The sequence below is a fragment of the Vicia villosa genome, linkage group LG3 (assembly GCF_029867415.1).
Source record: "Vicia villosa cultivar HV-30 ecotype Madison, WI linkage group LG3, Vvil1.0, whole genome shotgun sequence".
Classification (NCBI taxonomy): domain Eukaryota; kingdom Viridiplantae; phylum Streptophyta; class Magnoliopsida; order Fabales; family Fabaceae; genus Vicia; species Vicia villosa.
The window spans coordinates 37323409-37336685 of NC_081182.1; the positions used below are offsets into that span (position 1 = coordinate 37323409).

The window sequence follows — 13277 nt, forward strand, 5'->3', positions numbered from 1 at the left end:
CAATTTATACCTAAAGATGAAAAAAAATTATTAACTTGTTAAGAATAATAAACATTGAATCAAAGTTTTAATGTTCCACGTTACGGGTCATATAACGTTGAAATTAATGTAATACATGAAATGATAACTTCAAAAAAAACTGCAAACAATAAACGTACGAATATGGTTTATATACTTTGAAGAATAAAAAGTGAACATCACAAGTGGACGTGCTGGAGTGGTTATTGGGCATGACTAGAAATCATGTGGGCTTTGCCCGCGCAGGTTCGAATCCTGCCGTCCATGATTTTAAACATTAAATTTTTTTGTTATACATTTTTTCTGCGAAGGTTTTGGAAAACCTCATCTTTAGGGCGGTTAAAAACCCCCGCAACTAAAAGTATTTTCATTATGTTTTGTCCATGATTTTAAACGTTACATTTTTGCGAGGATTTGAAAAACCTCAACTTAGAGCGGTTCAGAACCCCAGGAATTTAAGTATTTTCATTTTTTTCCTTCTCTTCTACTTGTTTCGTTTGTTTTTTCATTCTACAAATTAAAGTAAATAGTTTTGTAAATCTTAAAAAAAATAAAGCTTGTCATATGAATCGTATAACTTGTTGTACCAAACTCACACTCCATATCATTAATTCATTACCCACTTTCATGCATCCCCTCCGGCTCTGGTTCTTGTGTATCATCGAAATCCACTATCATTCATCTCTCGCCTCCCGTCTATCTCATCATATACCACATTTTTATTAAAATTCCAAATCTGTATAAATAATTAATCAATCAAAATCAACTCATTTGAGCTAATCATTGAATATAAAGAATTCGTAATCAATCATAGTCCTAGTGGGATGATCAATTTTATTACACAATATATATTGTATACTTGCGACATTTCACTAACATCGACTAATATTTTAGCTACAACTATTGCATACTCATCCTTTGAAGTGGAAAGATTTTTGTTTGTGTAATCAATGCAGCTCTAGATATGTACAATCTCTTATTACTTCCTAAATGTCAAACAACCATCTTACCTAACTTTATGTTCAGATAAAGCATACTTTGAGTAGTCTTTATATTTCAAATTTGATCTAAAGCATTGGCTAAAGGTTCAATCTCCTTAGAAAATGCTTGTGTGGGGTGTAGTGTTGGACGAAAAACTAATATTGTAGTAATTGTGCCAAGAAAAACTAAAATGTGAAGATTTTTATTATCGTATCCAAAAGGAGTGGGTTATCCGCTCACAAGGACGAGGTGAATTCCCTTGTTATGATAGGGAAATGAGTAAGTAAAAAATGGGGGCGCATTATGCGCAATTGATCGGTTGTGTGCTTTATAGTAAATTAATAATTCCAATGAAAGTTTGACATATATATAATAAAAATGATTAAGTTCCATTTTCAAATCATTTACCCCTAGATGTGAGAATTTCTATGACCTTTTACAAAACACGGACTTACCTCTTTGCAATGTCCCATGTACTGGGTGTCTCCAATAGCAAGGAAACATGCTTCGTCAAAGCAACCTCTCAGGTGTTGGGAGTCTCAAGTCGCTAAGAATAAAGTTTCATAGTATGCAAATAAGAAATTAGTTCTATAAAACACATTATTACATCTCACAATCTCCCAATTATCGGGAGTATACAATCGCAAGAACACTCACTTTGTCGAAGCAACCTCTTAGGTATTGTGAGTCTTAAATAGATAATACAATGCTTTTATTTGTATGTAAAATTATACTAATGGTTGGGATTATTCTCGTCACAACGCAAATGATTATTTCAATCTCATAGTCCTACCAATCAGAAAGAAAATTACTGTTAATTCTCATTGCTCTCTAGATCAATTCTCTTTATTTCATAGACAAAAAAACATTAAACACAAATAGAACTATATAATTATTACCAAAGAATCATCACGCAAGCAGCCATAGAGAATTACATAGAATCACGTGCTTAGGTTTTAATCCTCTAATAGCGAACATAATATAATGAGACCAGTCACTCATCCTTAAGAGCTTCCTACCAACATGAAAGTTATACCATAAAGTTCCAACCTAGTTTTCGGCATGTGAAAATTCTTGAAGTGGTTTAATTTCAAGTGAAGTATACTCTTCTTTAGATGGAGTATGATAGTTTATAAAATTAGTATTATCAAAAAAGACAATGTGAAAATTCTTTAAGTGGTGTAGCTTCAAGTGACTATACTCTTTATGATGGAGTATGGTTGTTGGTGAAGACAATGAAGGCTAATGTATTATTTTCAATCAAGGTGGAGATTTTTGGGTTTCGTTGAAAATGTACATGTTGAAGAAGTCACACATCGCTTATTTTTGTGAAGGAAGAGGGAGTCCAAGGTTATATATAGGATTAAAGTTTTTCTTTACAACATGTAAGAGTCAAAAGGACTTTAGGATTATATTTGACTCACTATATTTTCTCTTATATTCTTATTTTAGTGTTGTGAGAGGTAGTTAAATATTTTCTTTAGAGAGTGCAGGTGTATTGGGGCATTTGGATGGTTGTAGGTAATCTATATGTTGTAACAATTTTCACACAGTATTATTCTCAGGTTGTCATTTGACAACAATCATGGTTTTTCTCTGATTTTAAAGTTTCCACGTTAATCTCTTGTGTTGTTATTTTGTTCCTTTTTTTCTCTATGTTTTTTATTTTCCCAACACAATATACACACATTTTCAACAAATCAACAACATCATGAATAATCAACCACATATACAAGTATGTATGCAATATACTCCACAATTGACTCGTTATGCATGTGGTACCATTTATGAACACTCAGGTTCATCTCGCTCCTCGATCCCCACCATAGGATCGAATTCCCTCTTGGAACCAGGGCACACCAAAATCATCGCTAATCACCATATAACAACGCTTCACTAATCCTTTTATAGAATTAGCTACTCGCACTCGATTCCCACCATAGAATCAAGGCTCACTAAAACTGGATTGAATTTTGTACACCATGATGCATGACTCTCAGCAATATGCATTTTTTCCAAAAGATTCACCAAAATAATCATCATGCATACATCATTGTTACATATAACATCAATCATTCATTCACACCATTATTCAATATTATGACAATTAACAAACAACACCAATAGTAGAAACTTAACAATATCACCACAATAAATAACATGCACATAACACTTAAGCATATCAATTTATCTTATCATCAACTTCCACATTAATTCAATCATTTACAACATGATTATTCAATATGCCATAATCATTTCATATCATCTATCACCATATAGTACATTGATCACATTTTATACTACATATTTTTATCATTAAACCATCACCATAAGATAGTACTACAAGTTAGCTACCTAACGCTTCAAACTGCATCTCAAATTGAGTTACATTTCTCAAGTTACACACAAAACAATTTTGCAGTACAAAATCCAATAAGCTGGTATGGCCACGCAGCTGCTACGGCCACCCGTAGCAGCTGCTACGGCCCGTGGCAGCTTCCAGGGTCTAAAAACGTTGTTTCACAATTTTCTATGATTTTTCCGCAGTTGACCACTTTCGGAGCTCCGGTTTTGATTCTATGCTCAGAATTCGACATACAATAATTATATAACAATTATAATAACATACAACACATATATTAGAGATCCCAACATCATACATTCATCACAATCATCAATTCATTTTCATGATTCAAACCTTCAAAATTCAACAGTGAAAGATATCTTAACATAGAACAAAACAACATCTTCCCCATAATAATTCATACGAATTAATCATGAAAAACAGAATACCAATAAATTACCTATTTTCAGATTCGCATACAACATCAACTTCATAGAACAACATCGTGAATCCCTAATGAGAGTAAGAACCTCTCTTCTCCACCCCATCAATGTAATACACACATATTGAAAGCCCTTTCTCCCCCATTATCTTGTAATTCCATAAAATTTGGCAAAATGATGTTCCCTTGATCTCTTCTCCTAAGCCTTAGCACTCATTTTCCAAAACCTTCATTTCTCTATTTTCCTCTTTTTCACGTACTGATAGAATGAGCCTAATTTCTCTAATTTTTAGAATATATATTATTCTAATTATTTAAACTTAGGTTATTCCCCTATTACCCTTATTACTCTCCACAATTCCCACATTGCCCCTTATTTCTCTACTAGGTCCTATTTTTCTTTTAAATTAAAGGGTTAAATATGTTTTTGGTCACTATGAAATTACCAAATTTTGTTTTTGGTTCATATAAAAAATGGCATGTTTTGATCCCTACAAAATTATCATGCACGTAGTTTTAGTACCTGTATTAAACCAATGTGTATTTTTGAATGATTATTTTGTAGACTTGTTTAGAATTTTATAAAAAGTTCCTTAAAAAAGGAACTCAATTTGATTTCTAAGTTGAGATTTTCATTACTTTTATCATTATCCTTTGAAATTTAAAAAAATTCATATTTAACTCTTCTCTTTTTAAAAAATTCTAAAATTTGGTAAATAAACATTTTACAGTATTCTAACCATGTATGAAAAAAATTATTTAAAAATTTATAAGTTAAAGGGTAGTTAAGCAATTTTTAAAATTTTAGAAAATAGTAGGGACTAAAACTGCATGCATAAAATTTTTGTAAGGACCAAAATATATCATTTTTTTAATAGAGGCTAAAAATAAATTTTGAGATATTTATAAGGACCAAAAATATATTTTACCCTAAATTAAATTAATAATTAATTTCTACCGACCTATAATATTCAAATAATCCAACTAAATTATTGTTATTTTAATTAATTAAATAATAATTAATTCTAAAAACTATACCAACCTCTCACACTCTCTTCCTATACTTCTACCTCAAGGGTACCTACCCCTACAACACATAAATAAATCACACAAAAATGCATAATTAAATTTAAGAAAACTATCTAAAGAAAAACATGGTGTTACAATATCCGCATGAAATCTCTAAAGGCAATTCTACATGGAATAACAAGGAAGTCAAGGGTTACTTTTCTCTCTCACACACTTTTTCTTTCAATGACAACATCAAATCTATTGTTCTCAAAGGCGAGTTAATGAATAATTGAAGGCAAACAGATCCCCGTCGCGATACGAATTTATATCTCGTTAACGTGGGCCTAGTTGGTCTAAATTATCGGTGCAGAGGATATTGCAAGAGCTTATGCCATCTACGAGGAATCTTATCAAAGTATAATCAATAGCGGTAATAGCTAGGATTAGCGGTAACTCAAAGTTTAGAGTTACATTGATCTTTTCACGATCTAGAAATCCTATCGCCAATCGATCTCTGTCTCGCTGCTTGACGATAATTATCATTAGGCAAAGGCACTCTTATGGCGAATCTACCTGGATGTTACTACATTGTGGATCTCATCGATAGATGATAATTGATGTGAGAATGAATCATAAGAATTGAAAGATCTATTTGATGTGGCGAATGGAGATACTATTTCCATGTCCAACACTTCTGGTATAAATTTGATTTTGGATTGAAGATTGGTCTACTCGTGGAATTTTATGGTAATTAGGGGCCAATTCTAATAGACGGCATAATTGTTTTGTTCTAGAACTAGAATTAGGTGTATGAGGATGATAAGGAACCTTGAATCAGTGGTGTTGATCTCTGATACAGTGGCATGTGGGTGGATCTGCAAGGTTTGTACAACTCAAATCAATTCAACATTCAAGATGAGTATAGTAAAACTAGAGATCAGAAAGTGTACCTTGAATAACTCGTATCATGACTTTTATACCTGAGATCATTTGGAGTAGATTGAAATCAATTTGGGTTTTATCTTTTTAGGCCTTTGGACAACCCAGAATAATATATATATATATATATATATATATATATATATATATATATATATATATATATATATATATATATATATATATATATATATATATATATATATATATATATATATATATATATATATATATATATATATATATATATATATATATATATATATATATATATATATATATATATATATATATATATATATATATATATATATATATATATATATAATCTAAGTAATTTAAGGAGTAACAAATTTTTATGCTTCTCCTCTTTTTACTAAATATAGAGACAAGATACTTCATCATGATTGATAATCATCTCATTAATAGGTAGACACAAACTAAAGGTCTCAATGTGTCCTCTTATGTCAAACGATGATCAATGTTTTATGTTAGATAATTCTTGAAACCTATCATCATATGACTATGGTATAGTCGATGTCTTCCTACCATGGTTGACACAAAATGTTGAAAAAATAAATGCATCGGTACCAAATCAAAATTTAATTCAACATTTACTCTCCACACCATATTTGAGTAACAACATGTTCATGAAATAGAGACGTAATGACAAGTCAGCGGGCCTTGAGAAATAGCAACAAAGATTGAGGTTAACACCATGGTTGTGGGGTGACATATGAGCACGTGATAATCAACTTTGTCCTTTTTGGTTCCTCAATTTTCCTGCATGTTCTTTACAAGCAGAGTACGTTGACGGTTGTCTTAAGTTTTTGGAGGCTTTGTGTAGGTTAGCGACAATTTAATCACGACAAAACAAATAGAGACCCTACTTAACTACAGTTTAATTGTGATAAATATTTTGTGAGTACTATTTAGCCACGATTTAACAATGACAAATATTTTGTGAGCCATATTTAGCCACAATTTAACTGATAAATTTTGGATCTTATGCAGAACCCGCCTTACACGCCTAAAAAGGTCCTAAATCTTAATATCTAAGACATATTAATATATTCATATCTTTACAACACTAAAAAATATTAAAAAAATAATTTGTTATAAACCATAAACACTAAACTAAAGATAAAAAATATTTAAAAAATAATTTGTTATAAACCCTAAACACTAAACTAAAAATAAAAATATTAAAAAAATAATTTGTTATAAACCATAAACACTAAACTAAAAATAAATAAATAAATTAAAAAAAAATTTGTTATAAACCCTAAACACTAAACTAAAAATAAAAATATTAAAAAAATAATTTGTTATAAACCCTAAACACTAAACTAAAAATAAAAAATATTAAAAAAATAATTTATTATAAACCCTAAACACTAAACTAAAAATAAAAAATATTTAAAAAAAATTTGTTATAAACCCTAAACACTAAACTAAAAATAAAAAATCATACAAATAGAATAATTGATATATTAAAAGGACATTTCTAATAGGGTTTGACAAATTTCAACCGCCCAATTGAAACAAAACGATCCACTGTTTTTTTTTTTGTGCAAACGGATCAGACAGGGTGTCTGGTTAATTTAATTGCTCAATTAGGGTAGTATATGGATGATTCAGCCGGGCTCAAATGATTATTTTGAACCCGTTGAAAATTGAACACGACCAAATGTAATTAATATTTATTAATTTTTATTACTTTTTGATTGCCTCATCATAATGTTGTTATGTTATTATCATTTTAATAATCTAATTGTCACATTATGTGATTCAAAAGATTACAAGACATGAAATATAAAATTTTGAATGTAATTTAGTTTTTGGTTTAAAGTATGAAAATAATCAAATTAATGTCAAATGATATTGAAAATGTTATCTTCTAATAATAACATTTTTTTCAATTATAAAAAAATAGTTTTTCTTTGAAATATTCTAAAATGTTGAGTGTAACATCCCGATTCTATTAATATTTTTGGCGATGGCCTAGATTGGCAAATTAGCGACGAAGGCTTATGCCTTGATGCCTCGGTTTAACTGGCAATTGGCGACGGGGGCTGAAGCCCTGGGTACCACATACATGTGCATAGTTGTGTCGCATTTTGAGTCGTTGTGAAGTTAATGTTGTTATGAGTTGTTGTTGATATAACTTGCGTTGGTTTGATGTGCGAAATAATTATTGTAATTATTTTGATAAATGTTGTTGCCGATGGTTGTTATAATTGTTGATACAAATTGTTGCTAAAGTTGTTGTTATAACTGCTTTTACTAGTTGTTATTATAACTGTTGTTTGAAAGTGGTGATAATTGTATGATCTGATCTAATATATTAATTATCATACTTTTGTTTATATTTTTCGATATCTCACCCCTTCTGGATGATGTTTCCCTTACCGTGGGAAACGGACAGGTACTCAAGATAGCGGTGGAAGTTTTGAAGTGATTTTATGAAGTCTTTAGTTGCTGTTATTCGAGTTGGTGTCTTGCTCTGATACGTAGCACTCGGGGGATAAAACGATTGTTTTAATTACTATTTATTTTGCTGAATTTTTATATGGTTTTGGTTTAAATTGTAACTTAAAGTTACCGTGCAATGATGCTACGACTTGAAATAAATATTTATGAAGTTTGTTGATTCCGCTGCGAGTTAATTATTGAATTTAAACAAAGTGGTTTTTAGTAATGATTTGATTATCGTTTTAAATTTATGTGCTATGTATCTATGTGAAGGAAAATAAGCCGTAATTGTTTTTGAAATGAGAAATATGTGATACCTCAAATGAACTTGTTTGGAATTTATACTCTGATTTTCCGTATAATTTATCGGGTAGATTTGGGGTGTTACATTAGTGGTATCAGAGCAGGTCGGTCCGTCCGGCCAGAGTCGTCTAATTGTTGTTTATCCCTTAGTACGCGACAAGTGTGTACAACACTGTCGGTACTTGATGTTTTTGATTGCTTGTTGCAGGAGTTGGTTTTGAACTTAGTGAAGGAGAAGCTGTGCTCCTCGGTTATGATTCGGTTGTAAGTTGTTGGTGTTTCGGTAGCGAAGGACACCTGATTATGGAAATAAGAATTCCGTATGCGTTTGGTGTAGAATAGGTTGCTGAGGATGATGAAGTGAGATTGTATAACCAAATGTAAGCAAGTGGTAGCTATTGCTACGTTGTAAGATGTTTCAAGATATTGCTTAAATGGTTGGGAAGTTAGTAAGGATTATGTCGCAATCGTATTAGAAGATTGATGGTATAAGTACTTGATTTAAACCGTGACAGGGTTGTCGTTTGATCGAAGGATTGAATGTGAAGGATGCGTTAAGTATGGTGATGTCGTATAGATTTTCGAGGACGAAAATATTCAAAGTGGGGGAGAGTTGTAACTAGGGGTGGCAAAACGGGCCCGGCCCGTTGGGCATGCCCGTTTTACCCGCACTTTAGTGCGGGGCGGGCCAAGGTTTTAGGCCCTCACCCTCTAATGTGACCGCCCCGCCCCGCCCCGTTTTCAACGCGGGCTTTTGCGGGCATGTGCGTTTTCATAAATTTTTATGTTTTTAGGCTTAAAAGGTGCAATGCCCGCGGGCTTTGCCCGCCCCGCCCTCACTTTTTTGCGGGGCGGGGCTAGGTTTTAGGCCCGCATCTTCAACGATGCCCGCCCCGCCCCGCCCCGTTTATTTGCGGGCTTTTGCGGGGCGGGCTAAACGGGCGCGGGCATGCCCGTTTGCCACCCCTAGTTGTAACATCCCGATTCTATTAATATTTTTATTAATTATATTAGTAATTATACTATTTGGTATTTTTAATAATTATTTATTTATTTAGTTATTATGTGATATAATAATTATTTGAAATATTTAATTATATGTGTGTTTGTGTTATTTGAGTTAATTAAGTTGTATTAGAGATACAGTTAATTGGGTCTTAGTAGTAGAAACATAATAGATGGATTATGGGTTAAGCCCATTAAGAGAAAAAAGATAGTAAGAGTAAAAAACTAGGGTTTTAGAGTTGGAGTCTCAGAACTCATTTTTGGGGAGAAAGGAAAAATAGAAGAGAGAAGAGAAACAAGGGGAGAGCACTTGAGAGAAGAAGAAAATTATGGAGGAAGCCTTAATTTTCTCAGCAAGTTTCAGCATAGACTCACCTTAGTAAAACGGACGTTTCTCCCAATCCAACCGTTGGATCGTCGCGGTTCTTGGACACAACGTTTCAGACTCGTAGAGGTAACTTCTGACCGGAGCGATTTTCGTTTTGATGATTTTAAGTCCGTCCGACAAAGCGATTCCTGAACTGGTTTTTAGTTGTGTCTCCAATTGATGTTAGAAAGGATTTCTTTTGGAGAAAAACTTAGAGCTATGATGAAAGAGTCCATATTTATCAAGGTAAGGGTGGGGTTCGAATTATATAACCGGGAATATGATGATTGTATGTGGGATTAGGGTGTATTTAGTTATCCGGAATTAATTGAAAATTGTAGAGGTAATTCGTATATGCTAGTAGGTGATTGTGATCGGCTTGTTTTGTGAATTATGATGAGTACGTTGGGTTGTTGTTTCTTTGTGATTTCAGAGCGATGTGTATATTGTTGTTGTTTTATGCGAAGTTGCAGGATGTTTCAGTGACGATATATACCTCTATTTATTGGTATAGCGACGATATAGGCTTATGCCTTTGTGACGATGATGTTGTTTGTTGTGTGTGTTTGTTGCATTCATATACATATGCATTTTTGGCGATGGCCTAGATTGGCAAATTAGCGACGAAGGCTTATGCCTTGATGCCTCGGTTTAACTGGCAATTGGCGACGGGGGCTGAAGCCCTGGGTACCACATACATGTGCATAGTTGTGTCGCATTTTGAGTCGTTGTGAAGTTAATGTTGTTATGAGTTGTTGTTGATATAACTTGCGTTGGTTTGATGTGCGAAATAATTATTGTAATTATTTTGATAAATGTTGTTGCCGATGGTTGTTATAATTGTTGATACAAATTGTTGCTAAAGTTGTTGTTATAACTGCTTTTACTAGTTGTTATTATAACTGTTGTTTGAAAGTGGTGATAATTGTATGATCTGATCTAATATATTAATTATCATACTTTTGTTTATATTTTTCGATATCTCACCCCTTCTGGATGATGTTTCCCTTACCGTGGGAAACGGACAGGTACTCAAGATAGCGGTGGAAGTTTTGAAGTGATTTTATGAAGTCTTTAGTTGCTGTTATTCGAGTTGGTGTCTTGCTCTGATACGTAGCACTCGGGGGATAAAACGATTGTTTTAATTACTATTTATTTTGCTGAATTTTTATATGGTTTTGGTTTAAATTGTAACTTAAAGTTACCGTGCAATGATGCTACGACTTGAAATAAATATTTATGAAGTTTGTTGATTCCGCTGCGAGTTAATTATTGAATTTAAACAAAGTGGTTTTTAGTAATGATTTGATTATCGTTTTAAATTTATGTGCTATGTATCTATGTGAAGGAAAATAAGCCGTAATTGTTTTTGAAATGAGGAATATGTGATACCTCAAATGAACTTGTTTGGAATTTATACTCTGATTTTCCGTATAATTTATCGGGTAGATTTGGGGTGTTACATTAGTGGTATCAGAGCAGGTCGGTCCGTCCGGCCAGAGTCGTCTAATTGTTGTTTATCCCTTAGTACGCGACAAGTGTGTACAACACTGTCGGTACTTGATGTTTTTGATTGCTTGTTGCAGGAGTTGGTTTTGAACTTAGTGAAGGAGAAGCTGTGCTCCTCGGTTATGATTCGGTTGTAAGTTGTTGGTGTTTCGGTAGCGAAGGACACCTGATTATGGAAATAAGAATTCCGTATGCGTTTGGTGTAGAATAGGTTGCTGAGGATGATGAAGTGAGATTGTATAACCAAATGTAAGCAAGTGGTAGCTATTGCTACGTTGTAAGATGTTTCAAGATATTGCTTAAATGGTTGGGAAGTTAGTAAGGATTATGTCGCAATCGTATTAGAAGATTGATGGTATAAGTACTTGATTTAAACCGTGACAGGGTTGTCGTTTGATCGAAGGATTGAATGTGAAGGATGCGTTAAGTATGGTGATGTCGTATAGATTTTCGAGGACGAAAATATTCAAAGTGGGGGAGAGTTGTAACATCCCGATTCTATTAATATTTTTATTAATTATATTAGTAATTATACTATTTGGTATTTTTAATAATTATTTATTTATTTAGTTATTATGTGATATAATAATTATTTGAAATATTTAATTATATGTGTGTTTGTGTTATTTGAGTTAATTAAGTTGTATTAGAGATACAGTTAATTGGGTCTTAGTAGTAGAAACATAATAGATGGATTATGGGTTAAGCCCATTAAGAGAAAAAAGATAGTAAGAGTAAAAAACTAGGGTTTTAGAGTTGGAGTCTCAGAACTCATTTTTGGGGAGAAAGGAAAAATAGAAGAGAGAAGAGAAACAAGGGGAGAGCACTTGAGAGAAGAAGAAAATTATGGAGGAAGCCTTAATTTTCTCAGCAAGTTTCAGCATAGACTCACCTTAGTAAAACGGACGTTTCTCCCAATCCAACCGTTGGATCGTCGCGGTTCTTGGACACAACGTTTCAGACTCGTAGAGGTAACTTCTGACCGGAGCGATTTTCGTTTTGATGATTTTAAGTCCGTCCGACAAAGCGATTCCTGAACTGGTTTTTAGTTGTGTCTCCAATTGATGTTAGAAAGGATTTCTTTTGGAGAAAAACTTAGAGCTATGATGAAAGAGTCCATATTTATCAAGGTAAGGGTGGGGTTCGAATTATATAACCGGGAATATGATGATTGTATGTGGGATTAGGGTGTATTTAGTTATCCGGAATTAATTGAAAATTGTAGAGGTAATTCGTATATGCTAGTAGGTGATTGTGATCGGCTTGTTTTGTGAATTATGATGAGTACGTTGGGTTGTTGTTTCTTTGTGATTTCAGAGCGATGTGTATATTGTTGTTGTTTTATGCGAAGTTGCAGGATGTTTCAGTGACGATATATACCTCTATTTATTGGTATAGCGACGATATAGGCTTATGCCTTTGTGACGATGATGTTGTTTGTTGTGTGTGTTTGTTGCATTCATATACATATGCATTTTTGGCGATGGCCTAGATTGGCAAATTAGCGACGAAGGCTTATGCCTTGATGCCTCGGTTTAACTGGCAATTGGCGACGGGGGCTGAAGCCCTGGGTACCACATACATGTGCATAGTTGTGTCGCATTTTGAGTCGTTGTGAAGTTAATGTTGTTATGAGTTGTTGTTGATATAACTTGCGTTGGTTTGATGTGCGAAATAATTATTGTAATTATTTTGATAAATGTTGTTGCCGATGGTTGTTATAATTGTTGATACAAATTGTTGCTAAAGTTGTTGTTATAACTGCTTTTACTAGTTGTTATTATAACTGTTGTTTGAAAGTGGTGATAATTGTATGATCTGATCTAATATATTAATTATCATACTTTTGTTTATATTTTTCGATATCTCACCCCTTCTGGATG

At 32.9% G+C, this 13277-nt stretch overlaps 1 non-coding gene across 1 annotated transcript; it reads left to right on the forward strand.

The window, feature by feature from the left end:
• Positions 1-203: 203 nt before the first annotated feature.
• On the forward strand, positions 204-285 carry TRNAS-AGA (transfer RNA serine (anticodon AGA)). The gene has a single exon. It is a non-coding gene; the product is annotated as a tRNA-Ser (tRNA).
• Positions 286-13277: the final 12992 nt, after the last annotated feature.